We start from the raw sequence: 10,483 nt of genomic DNA, 5'->3' as shown, positions 1-10,483 counted from the left end.
ATTTGTGTGTGATGTGGAAGGCTAATAAAAAAGCATGGGTGACTAGGCTTATTTTTTTGGAGTGGGTGAATGAAGTGGTGTGCCCTGCCATAGAAAAATATCTGCAGGAGAAACAGGTGGCACTCAAAGCCGTGCTTCTCCTCAACAATACTCCTGCTCATCCTCCAGGCTTGGAAGATGATTTGTTGCCCAGATACAATAAATTCCTCACAGTTAAATTCCTTCCTCCTAACACCACTCCTCTATTTCAGCCTATGGACCAGAAAATCACAGTGAATTTTAAGAAACTATGAAAGGGCACATTTCCGGAAATGTTTTTGAAGTGACTGAAGCCACAAACCTCACCCTCAAAGAGTTCTGGAAACACCATTTTAACATTTGTAGTGCTTTAAAACTCGTTGACAAAGCCTGGCAAGAAGTGACTCAAAGAACCCTGATCTCTGGCTGAAGAAAATTGTGGCCTGAATGTGGGGGACTTTGAGGGGTTTGAACCTGTAAATGATGCACCTATTGTTGACTAAATTTTTACTCTGGGCCAGCAAATGAGCTTGGAATTGGATGATGATGTGGAGGAGTTGGTGGAAGAACACAACGAAGAACTGACCACTGAAGAACTCCAAGCCCTTCAACAAAAACAGCAAGACAACGCAGCTGATGATTCTACAGTGGAGGAGAATGAGGCAGTAGCGAATGTCCCTTCTGCAGAAATTAGGAAGGTGTGTCAGATGTGGGAAGATATTCAAACAATTATTGAAAAGACTCACCCAGAGAAAGCTGAAGTAGGCCGTTGCCTTAATCTTTTCAATGACAATGTGATGCCTTACTACAGAGACAGCTTGTGAAGAAGGTAAAAGCAAGCTTCCATGGACAGATTTGTGGTGAGAAAATCGAGCAGTGAGCCACAACCAGGACCTAGTGGCACTCAGATAAAACATGCCAGGGAGCTCACACCAGAATGGTCCTCACTGCCTGATGTGATGATGGAAGGGGACTCCCCTTCCAAACAGTAACTCCTCCTCTCCTCCCCCTCCTCACCATCTTCCATAAGCCTACAGCATTAAACAGCAAGGTAAGTAATAACTTGAATATAGTTTTGTAGGTTTATTTAGATGAATTAGGTATAAAAATTTAGTTTGATGTGGGTTTTTTGGGTAGTCAGGAACGGATTAATTCATTTCCCATTATTTCTTATGGGAAAATTAGCTTCGGAACACGAGCTGTCTCCAGAAATGGATTAAACTCTTAAACCGAGGTACCCCTGTATTATCTTCAGCTTGGATATCATTCATAAAGAAACTCTCTGGATTATCAACTTTCATGTTGTTTATTGGTGTGCTAAACATAGTCTCATACTGGCTTCTTAGACTTTTACTAATTTCCTTGTTGTCCTCTGTGTACGTACCTTCGGTTGTAATTAAAGGTCCAATACTGGTGGAGGTATTTTATTTTGATTTTGCATATGTGAAAAAATATTTTGGATTTTTCTTCATCTCTTGTATAGCTTTCTGTTCCATTTACTATGACTCGTATGATCGCTTCAACGTTTGCTCTAGTTCTTCGATCTCCCTGTTTAGATTCATTTTCCTTTCTCGTGATAGTCGTGTCTGCCTAGGCATTTCCGTTATTTTTCCTTCTACTGTACAGTCGTCTGCATTCCCTTTCTAGACTGATCCTCTTTCTGACCCCTCCTCATAGGCACATGCTTCAAGCAGACCTCGTATGCTTCAGCTGTCGGTTGAGCTATTCCCTGTGTGGAAGTTTTGCCGCTTAAGACCGTCTCCCATTGAATGTTTGCAAGGTCTACATTTATTTTTTCCCAGTAGATCCTCTTATTGTTGAAACTGAATTGATAAAATACCCCTTCTCGCTTGTTGGGTCTCTTGGACCTACTACCGTTATTTATGCTAGTTTGCACATCAAATGAGCTTATGGCCCGAGTATGTAGTATTTGAGATTTTAATGTCTCTGATTAGTTCATGATTGAGTGCACATTTAGACAGGAACAGGAATGGCAGCATGAAGGAGTGCATAGTTTCACAGGAACAGGAGTGGTAATACGAGTGAATGCACAGTTCCACTGGAACATAAATGGTAGCATGAGTGAGTGCACAGTTTCAAAAAACAGGAATGGTTGCATGAATGAATGCACAGTTACACAGGAACATAAATGGTAGCATGAGTGAGTGCACAGTTTCAAAAAACAGGAATGGTTGCATAAAGGAATGCACAGTAACACAGGAACAATTATGGTAGCAGTGCAGGAGTACATTTAATCAAAAAGAGACAATTTGGAAATAACAAGATGTGCAACCATTATGGATAGCAGTACATGTTATGGTGAATCTGGATTGCCTTACCATCTTTATCAAAGCGTTTGATTTTAACAAGTAAAGCATCTTCGTCCTCGTGAATGTTGGTGGCGTGGGGATGAGCAGCAGAACGTCTCTGGGACTGTTTTAAGTTACCTCGCTCCTCCTTTCCTCCCATTGTCACCAAGGAGTCATCCGACATACGAAACATGTTGCTATCCTTCAAAAGTTGACAAGTTACATATTAAAATCACTGATGGTAGTCATGTATTTGTTGCTGTTAAAAACTTCAAAATAAAAGTCAATCATGTATAATTGTGAAGTAAGCAAAGTTGTTATTTTCAAGTTATTTCTAAATTACAAAGCTAACAGCAGCCAGAAAATTATCTCTAAATTACAAAGATAACAGCAGCAAGAAAATTATAAGTTTGGGGGTTTTGCAATAAGTCGTATCTAAACTGCCAACAACTATTTAGTGCATTTAACCTAAAATGCATTGTGTCAGTGTGAGAATTGCACTGTGGACCTTTCTTTCAAAAATTCTTTCCCACTAAATTTCAAAATAGCTTTGATCTGTGGCCCATATCTGCAGACTGTACCTGCTGAGGCCAGTACACATGGCTTTGTAGAAAAATAAATAAATAACTCGGGAACAGATGAAGTTGCCAGTAAAAGTTTTTAGCCCTTAAAGAGCAGTTATCATATAATAATCCTCAGGTTATAATGCATTTTAATTTGAGTTATTATCACCCAAATTTTATATTCATGATGTAAATATGCTTATTATACATGTGCAGCATATGGATATAATTGACTTAATCTTGACCCATGGACAAATGTCTGCTATCTTTTATCATTCCTTACTATGCGATGCGGTTGTCAAACCACAATTTGGTGTTTCCACAAGTGTTTGAACCTATTGCTGAACATTACTAAGCAGAATAGCAGCAACGGATTCAGTTGCAAGACCCATTATTTAAGTGTACTAAGAACATGTGCACAATGTATGTGCATATATAGATTTATGTTACAATGAGTACGCTATATAGACCTACAATTATTTTCTGGGGAAAACCCCCTAAGGTAAGTAAGGCAGCGTACTCTACACTGGCAAAAGTTAAAACTTCGTTCAGAAACCTACGTGAGGAGGCTTTTAGGGCACTTTACACTACTTACGTGAGACCAGTCTTACAGTACGCCGTGCCGTCATAGAATCCCCACCTGAAGAAACACATAAGGAAACTGGAAAAGGCGTAGCAGTAACATCAATACTAAAAGTAAGCCAAAGCGGCTCCGCCAGTGCAGCACGATACAAGGCGACAGTATGGGGGAAGATGATGGCCCCAAACCTCCACAAGAGAAGGACAAGACCACGCCAACAAATGCAGCTACTGAAGAAGGGACAGAAGGAAAAGGAAGGACCGCCAAAACCCCCCCACTGCCGCCAAGAAGAAGAAAGCAGGTGGGACACCATAAACGAAGCCACCCGACCACCAACAGAAGGTGAGAGACTCGAGGCACAAACGAACCAGCCCCGCCATGTGCTAACTGAGCCTAGGAAGATGCGAAGCCGTGGGAAGATCTCGGGTGCGACCATGGAGCCAGTAGAGCCTGAAACCCAAGCTGGCAAAGGAGGAGATGGAATGTCCGCCGTACAGAAAAAACATCCCAATGCCCGCAATCCTTCCAGGAGATCGGAGACGACAGTCCTGACGAGCGATTCTAGTGAAGGGAAACTGTGAGACTGTGAAAATGCCAACAGGCCGGGTAAGCCAGGAAACCAGGAACCCAACCTGGCAATAGGAGAGCCAAAAGGCACAAATAAAACACACACCCATGTGTAGGATAAAATAAGAAAATGGAAAAACACAAGAAAAGACCAGAAGAAATGCCCCAGCACCAACGGCCAGGGACAAGAGTGTAGAAGGAAGATGAACGAAGAAGGCAAGTAGCAAAACGGGAATGATAGGGACACGACCAACAACATAGAGCCGCTGGTCAAGTCCCAACAAGCCACGTCAACACAGTTGTGTGACACGTCCCAACACAAAACGAAAAGGAAAAAAAGGGCAAAGGTACGCCACCAGACCAGTACCCGAACAAAGGAGTACGAACTATGAGGAGATGATCACCACATTTAAGATTCCCAAAGGAAGGGATAAGGTAGAGAAAGACCAACTACAGGACCCCAGGGGTACACGCACCAGGGGACACCGGTGGAATGAGAGCCCAAACGAGCCAAAAAGACATGTGAAAGAAGTATTGCAGTGTCAGAGTAGTAGACAAGTGGAATGCAGCAGGAAGCGATGTGGTGGAGGATGACACCACACACAGCATGAAGCACAGATATGATAGAACCCAGCAGGCCCAGGAACCTGCACGTGAGCGAGTGACAAGTGAGAAGCGGGACCAAAAAGCCAGAGCTCAACTCCCGCAAACATAACTAGGTAAGGACAACTAGGTAAGTGCTGTACAGAGAATCCAATGTATATGGAAGGGCTAAGCCAGGCACTGCAAGACGTGCAAGGAAAGAGTGACCCAGATAAGACTACAAAAACGGGGCTGTGACCCACCTTGCAACCATTAACCCTTAAATGGCGCATAGCTATATACCATTTGACACCCACAGGCGCATACAAAAAAAAAAAAAATAATAATTTTTTCTTCCTAACCTGTTAATTTGTGTTCACTGATCACGGGAAAAATAATAAAAAAATCGTAAGTGACATATATTGCCCACTATAGGGCGGGGAAGTGTGGCAAAAATCAGGCGCTGACTGAGCGTGCGTCCCAGGCGGTCTGTTGATCGCCAGCTGGCAGGCCAGAGTTTCCACACAGAGATAATTACCTAATTATTTCAATGTCTCTGATTGATTTTTCGTAGTTTTTTTGCTGTAATATTACTCAATAGGTGTGTAGTGTGATATATTTATATAATAAAATGAGTGAATCATCGCTGTACTCAAAAATATGGTATGCATATTGTTGATTCAATTATGTTCATCAAACAGTGAACAAATACTTTGTCGGTTATTACACTATATACACAGGTTATATATAAGTATCTGCATGTTTTGTTCACCATGACAAACCACTAAGTTGGTATGCTGAGTGGCAGTGGCAGTGGCAGGCAGTGACTGGCTGCCACTGGCTGCCACTCCCTCCCTCACCTCACCTCACCTGACTTGCCACCATTCTCCACCCACCATACTGTTTTTGCTTTTATATACAGACGTTATATATAAGTATTTACATGTTTTGTTCACCATAACTGTACATCTAAGCTTGTATGGTGAGTAAAGGCACAGAGACGTACCTACTCACACAGTCAGCTGGTGGCGGCCGCCCTCAAGGCCAGATGCACTAATATTTTTCCTACAACAATACTGTTTGTGGTGTTATTATGCTGTATACACACATTATATATAAATATCTACCTGTTTTATTCACCATACTTGTACAAGTAAACTGGTATGGTGCCCAAAGACCATCGTGGTCATCAGTAAACAACTTGATAAGTCCTGCAGACGACGCTCCACCCTCACCAAAATGGCGGCTCCCAACCTCCTACTCTTGCTGTTATCTCCCACTATACACACGTTATATATAAATATCTACATTTGTGTTCACCATAGCGAACCACTAAGCTGGTATGGTGAGTACAGTCAATAAAAGGTGGCCACACACACTCAAAAGACAACGCCACCATCCTCCCTCCCACAGCATTACTCCTCCCTCCATGGCACACAGCGCCAAATATCACCACAATCCTGCTATTATCAGAACCCTGGTCAGTTTTATCACAGTCAGGGGTCTTCTGTAATAATATCATTGCTACATAATAGAATGAACAAGTATATTATGGCATTTTTAGGTGATGCTGTGGTCACGAGCTGAACAGCAGTGCTGTGAGCTCATGCTGCAGTGCGTCAGGCTTGGTAGCCGACTCAATACTGAGGCCCCTAACACCCGGGAGTTTGGCCCACGATTTTTTTTTTAAATGGCGTCTGTTTACAAGAGCCCTGATGAAGGTGTGGTGAACCCCGTGTATCCGCGGGCTGTTTAAATCTTGCATAGTACTCCAAAGCATCACATGATGCGATGCGCAATTTACTGCAAGTCGGTCAAAGCATCATATGATGCGATGCGCAATTGAAGGGTTAACCCAGATGAACAAGTAAGGCCCCAGGAAGAAGCACGGAAGGGCCAAACAAAAATTCACAACCAATCCCCAACACATATCCACAGAATGAAAACTGCAGCAAAACGTCACCTCAAAACATCCAGACAGGAACACTTACCCCATGACATATACACATATACCCATAACATACAACATGGCTGGAGTAACAGGCTCGAATGCCTCCGTCGCTACTCCGGAAGGGGGAAATCCCTAAGACCGCCCAAGTCTCAAGACCAGCGAAGCCCCGCCTCGACCCCAAACCCACAAATGGTAAGGATCCAGATGCAGGGAGGAAGGGGGAACCACAACAGGGAAAAGACATAGAGGTGCGGAAGGAACAAAACCAAAGCATCCAACACCCCCCAAGCCCCATCACACCAACCAAAACAGGGCAGCCCAGGGGCTCCCGGGAAGCAAACGACCTAGCCCATTGCACCACCGAAACTCAACTTGCAACTCCCGTGCTGCCTGCACCCGCATAGTTAGCATAAGACTGGGTAATCGAGCTGCAACAAGCAATAAAACTCGTAGGGCTCCGGGCCGAAGGTGCCACCGACCCCATAGACAGCAGACGGAGGCAAAACAGTGAGATTCACCCTAAGACAAGTGGACAGAGCAACCCCTCAAACTCACACAAAGCGAGGGGGGACTCTGGGGTCACATCCACCGGACTCATGTGCCCCCTCGGGATTTCCCAGGGGTCCTGAGCATTTACCTACAAGGACTCACACCCAGGTAATCTCAGGTAGGGTACTGCTAACCGGCTCCCACAAATACCAAACAACTTTCTAAGAACTGAACCCCCGGGTCGTGTACACTGACGGGGACCTAGCAGTGGAAACCACCGGACATAAGTAGAGTACACAGAGGGCAAGACTTTTAGGCAGACCCCCTCACCAGGCAGACAAACAAAAAGAAAAAAAACGCAAGAAGACAGCGTACTCAGGCGGAACAGAGCCTGCCGCTATGATTGGTGAAAACAAGCTGCACAGTACCAAGAAATAAAGTTAACTTCATAAATGGCCTCCTAATAGAATCGAACTCAATATTTGGTGCATTTACAGAAACCCACACAAAAGACCACATGGATAGTGAAATCTGGATTCCGAATTATAATCTGTATAGATGTGACAGAGTAATTAGTTCAAGTGGAGGAGTAGGTCTGTATATTAAAGAGGAGCTGGCATGCACAGAGCTCCTGAACTCGTCCAATGAGGTGGTAGAGGTACTTGGAATCAAAGTAGAAAATATGAATCTACTTATTATTTTAATATACAAACTGCCAGATGCAACAGTTGAGGAATTCACTGAACAGATCCACAAAATAAAGAATATCCTTGATAACCTAGCAAACCCAGTACCGGGGCACCTCGGTTTAAGAGCTTAATCCGTTCCTGGAGACGGCTCGTATTCCGAAAACTCGTATTCCGAAGCTAATTTCCCCATAAGAAATTTGGAAACGAATTAATCCGTTCCTGACTACCCCAAAAACCCCATATCAAACTAAATACCTAATTCATCAAAATAAACCTACAAAACTATGTTCAAGTTATTACTTACCTTGCTGTTGAATGTTGTAGGCGTATGGAGGATGGGGAGGAGGGGGGAGGAGGAGAGGAGTTACTGTTTGGAAGGGGAGTCCCCTTCCATTATCACATCAGGCAGTGAGGACCTTTCTGGTGTGCACTCCCTGGCATGTTTTATCTGAATGCCACTAGGTCCTGGTTGTGGCTCACTGCTTGATTTTCTCACCACAAATCTGTCCATGGAAGCTTGCTTTTCCCTTCTTCGCAAGCTGTCTCTGTAGTAAGGCATCACAATGTCATTGAAAAGATTAAGGCAACGGCCTACTACAGCTTTCTCTGGGCGAGTCTTTTCAACAATTGTTTGAATCTCTTCTCACATCTGAGACACCTTCCTAATTTCTGCAGAAGGGACATTCGCTACTGCCTCCTCCTCCTCCACTGTAGAATCATCAGCTGCATTATCTTGCTGTTCCTGTTGAAGGGCTTGGAGTTTTCGGTGTTCAGTTCTTTGTTGTGTTCTTCCACCAACTCCTCCACATCATCATCATCCAATTCCAAGCCCATTTGCCGGCCCAGAGTAACAATTTCGTCAACAATAGGTGCATCATTTACAGGCTCAAACCTCTCAAAGTCTAGTTCTCTCACACATTCAGGCCACAATTTTCTCCAGTCAGAGATCAGGGTTCTTTGAGTCACTTCTTGCCAGGCTTTGTCAACGAGTTTTAAAGCACTACAAATGTTAAAATGGTGTTTCCAGAACTCTTTGAGGGTGAGGTTTGTGGCTTCAGTCACTTCAAAACATTTCCGGAAAAAGAGCCCTTTCATAAAGTTTCTTAAAATTCGCTATGATTTTCTGGCCCATAGGCTGAATTAGAGGAGTGGTGTTAGGAGGAAGGAATTTAACTGTGAGGAATTTATTGTATCTGGGCAACAAATCATCTTTCAAGCCTGGAGGATGAGCAGGAGCATTGTCGAGGAGAAGCACGGCTTTGAGTGGCACCTGTTTCTCCTGCAGATATTTTTCTATGGCAGGGCACACCACTTCATTCACCCACTCCAAAAAAATAAGCCTAGTCACCAATGCTTTTTTATTAGCCTTCCACATCACACGTAAATAGTCCGTCAGTAGTTTCAAAGCGTTATATGACAAAGAGTGCTGGGAAGACGGGACACCACGAGCGTAGCTCTCATCCTGTAACTACACTTAGGTAATTACAAATGGGTTTTCCGCACTTTATACTGTTTAAAAACCCTTGGATTTTCAGAATGATACACTAGCAAGGGTTTAATTTTCAAATTGCCATTCGCATTTGAACACAGCACAAGCGTAAACCTTTCTTTCATAAGCTTGTGTCCGGGCAAGGATTTTTCCTCCTTGGTAATGTATGTCCTCTTAGGCATTCTTTTCCAAAACAGTCCTGTTTCGTCACAATTAAACACTTGTTGCGGTAGGTAAATAAATAAATAAATGTTTATTTAGGTAAGGTACATACATACAAGAGATTTTACAAAGTTTGTTGGATTAATAGATAGAGCTAGTACATACAATACCTAAAGCCACTATTACGCAAAGCGTTTCGCGCAGGAAAAGCATTATTGACTAAAGCTTAATACTAATGCATATAAAAATAAAATGTGTTGAGAACAAATAAAAATAGAGATAAAAGAAGGGGGAACCTGGCTGAAAAAGTAGCACAAATACAATTGGGTCGACAAACAGCATTGTTTAAAAAAAAACCAGACATGAGTTGACAACAGAGGGGTAAGGTAGATTACAGGGAATTTATTAGGTAGTGCTTCGTTTTTATCTTAAACTGGTTGAGAGAGGTACAGTCTTTAACATGGTTTGGAAGGTCATTCCACATTCTGGGCCCCTTGATTTGTAGAGCATTTCTAGTTTGATTAAGTCGTACTCTTGGAATATCAAAACTGTATTTATTTCTGGTGTGGTGCTCATGGGTTCTGTTACAACCTTCAATGAAGCTTTTGAGGTCAGGATTGGCATTACAGTTCAGCGTTTTATATATGTATAATACACATGAGAGAATGTGCAGTGACTTAATATCTAACATATTCAGAGATTTGAGTAGGGGTACCGAGTGATGTCTGGGGCCAGAGTTGGATATTGTCCAAACAGCAGCTTTGTGTTGAGTAATTAGAGGACGTAAATGATTTTGGGCAGTAGAACCCCAAGCACAAATACCATAGTTGAGATATGGAATAGATGAGGGAGTAATAGAGTGTCACCAGGGCAGGGCGGGGTGCATAATATCTGATCTTAGAAAGAATGCCAACAGTTTTTAAAACTTTTTTTGATATATTTAGCAAAATATATCTCCATGAATTTCCATGTGTCCCTGGAAATTCAGCTTGTGGTCAATGAGAACGCCAAGGAACTTGCCATCTAATTTGTTACAAATTTGGGTATTGTTTATTTTGAGATTTATTTGATTAGAGGATTTATT

At 42.8% G+C, this 10,483-nt stretch overlaps 1 protein-coding gene across 2 annotated transcripts in view; it reads right to left on the bottom strand.

Moving 5' to 3' along the window:
- Positions 1 to 1,086: 1,086 nt before the first annotated feature.
- LOC123755354 (bestrophin-2) overlaps positions 1,087 to 10,483 on the bottom strand; it is a 394,846-nt gene continuing 385,449 nt past the window's right edge. For both annotated transcript variants that reach the window (XM_069327625.1, XM_069327626.1), the window contains 2 exons: positions 2,358 to 2,529; positions 1,087 to 2,077 (listed from right to left, as the gene is read on the bottom strand). The gene's annotated coding sequence lies outside the window, so the exon portion shown is untranslated. The remainder of the gene's footprint in view (positions 2,078 to 2,357; positions 2,530 to 10,483) is intronic.

This window comes from Procambarus clarkii, chromosome 20 (assembly GCF_040958095.1).
Source record: "Procambarus clarkii isolate CNS0578487 chromosome 20, FALCON_Pclarkii_2.0, whole genome shotgun sequence".
NCBI lineage: Eukaryota > Metazoa > Arthropoda > Malacostraca > Decapoda > Cambaridae > Procambarus > Procambarus clarkii.
The sequence above is the reverse complement of the archived record's forward strand: the minus strand, read 5'-3'. Positions and strand labels throughout refer to the sequence as shown.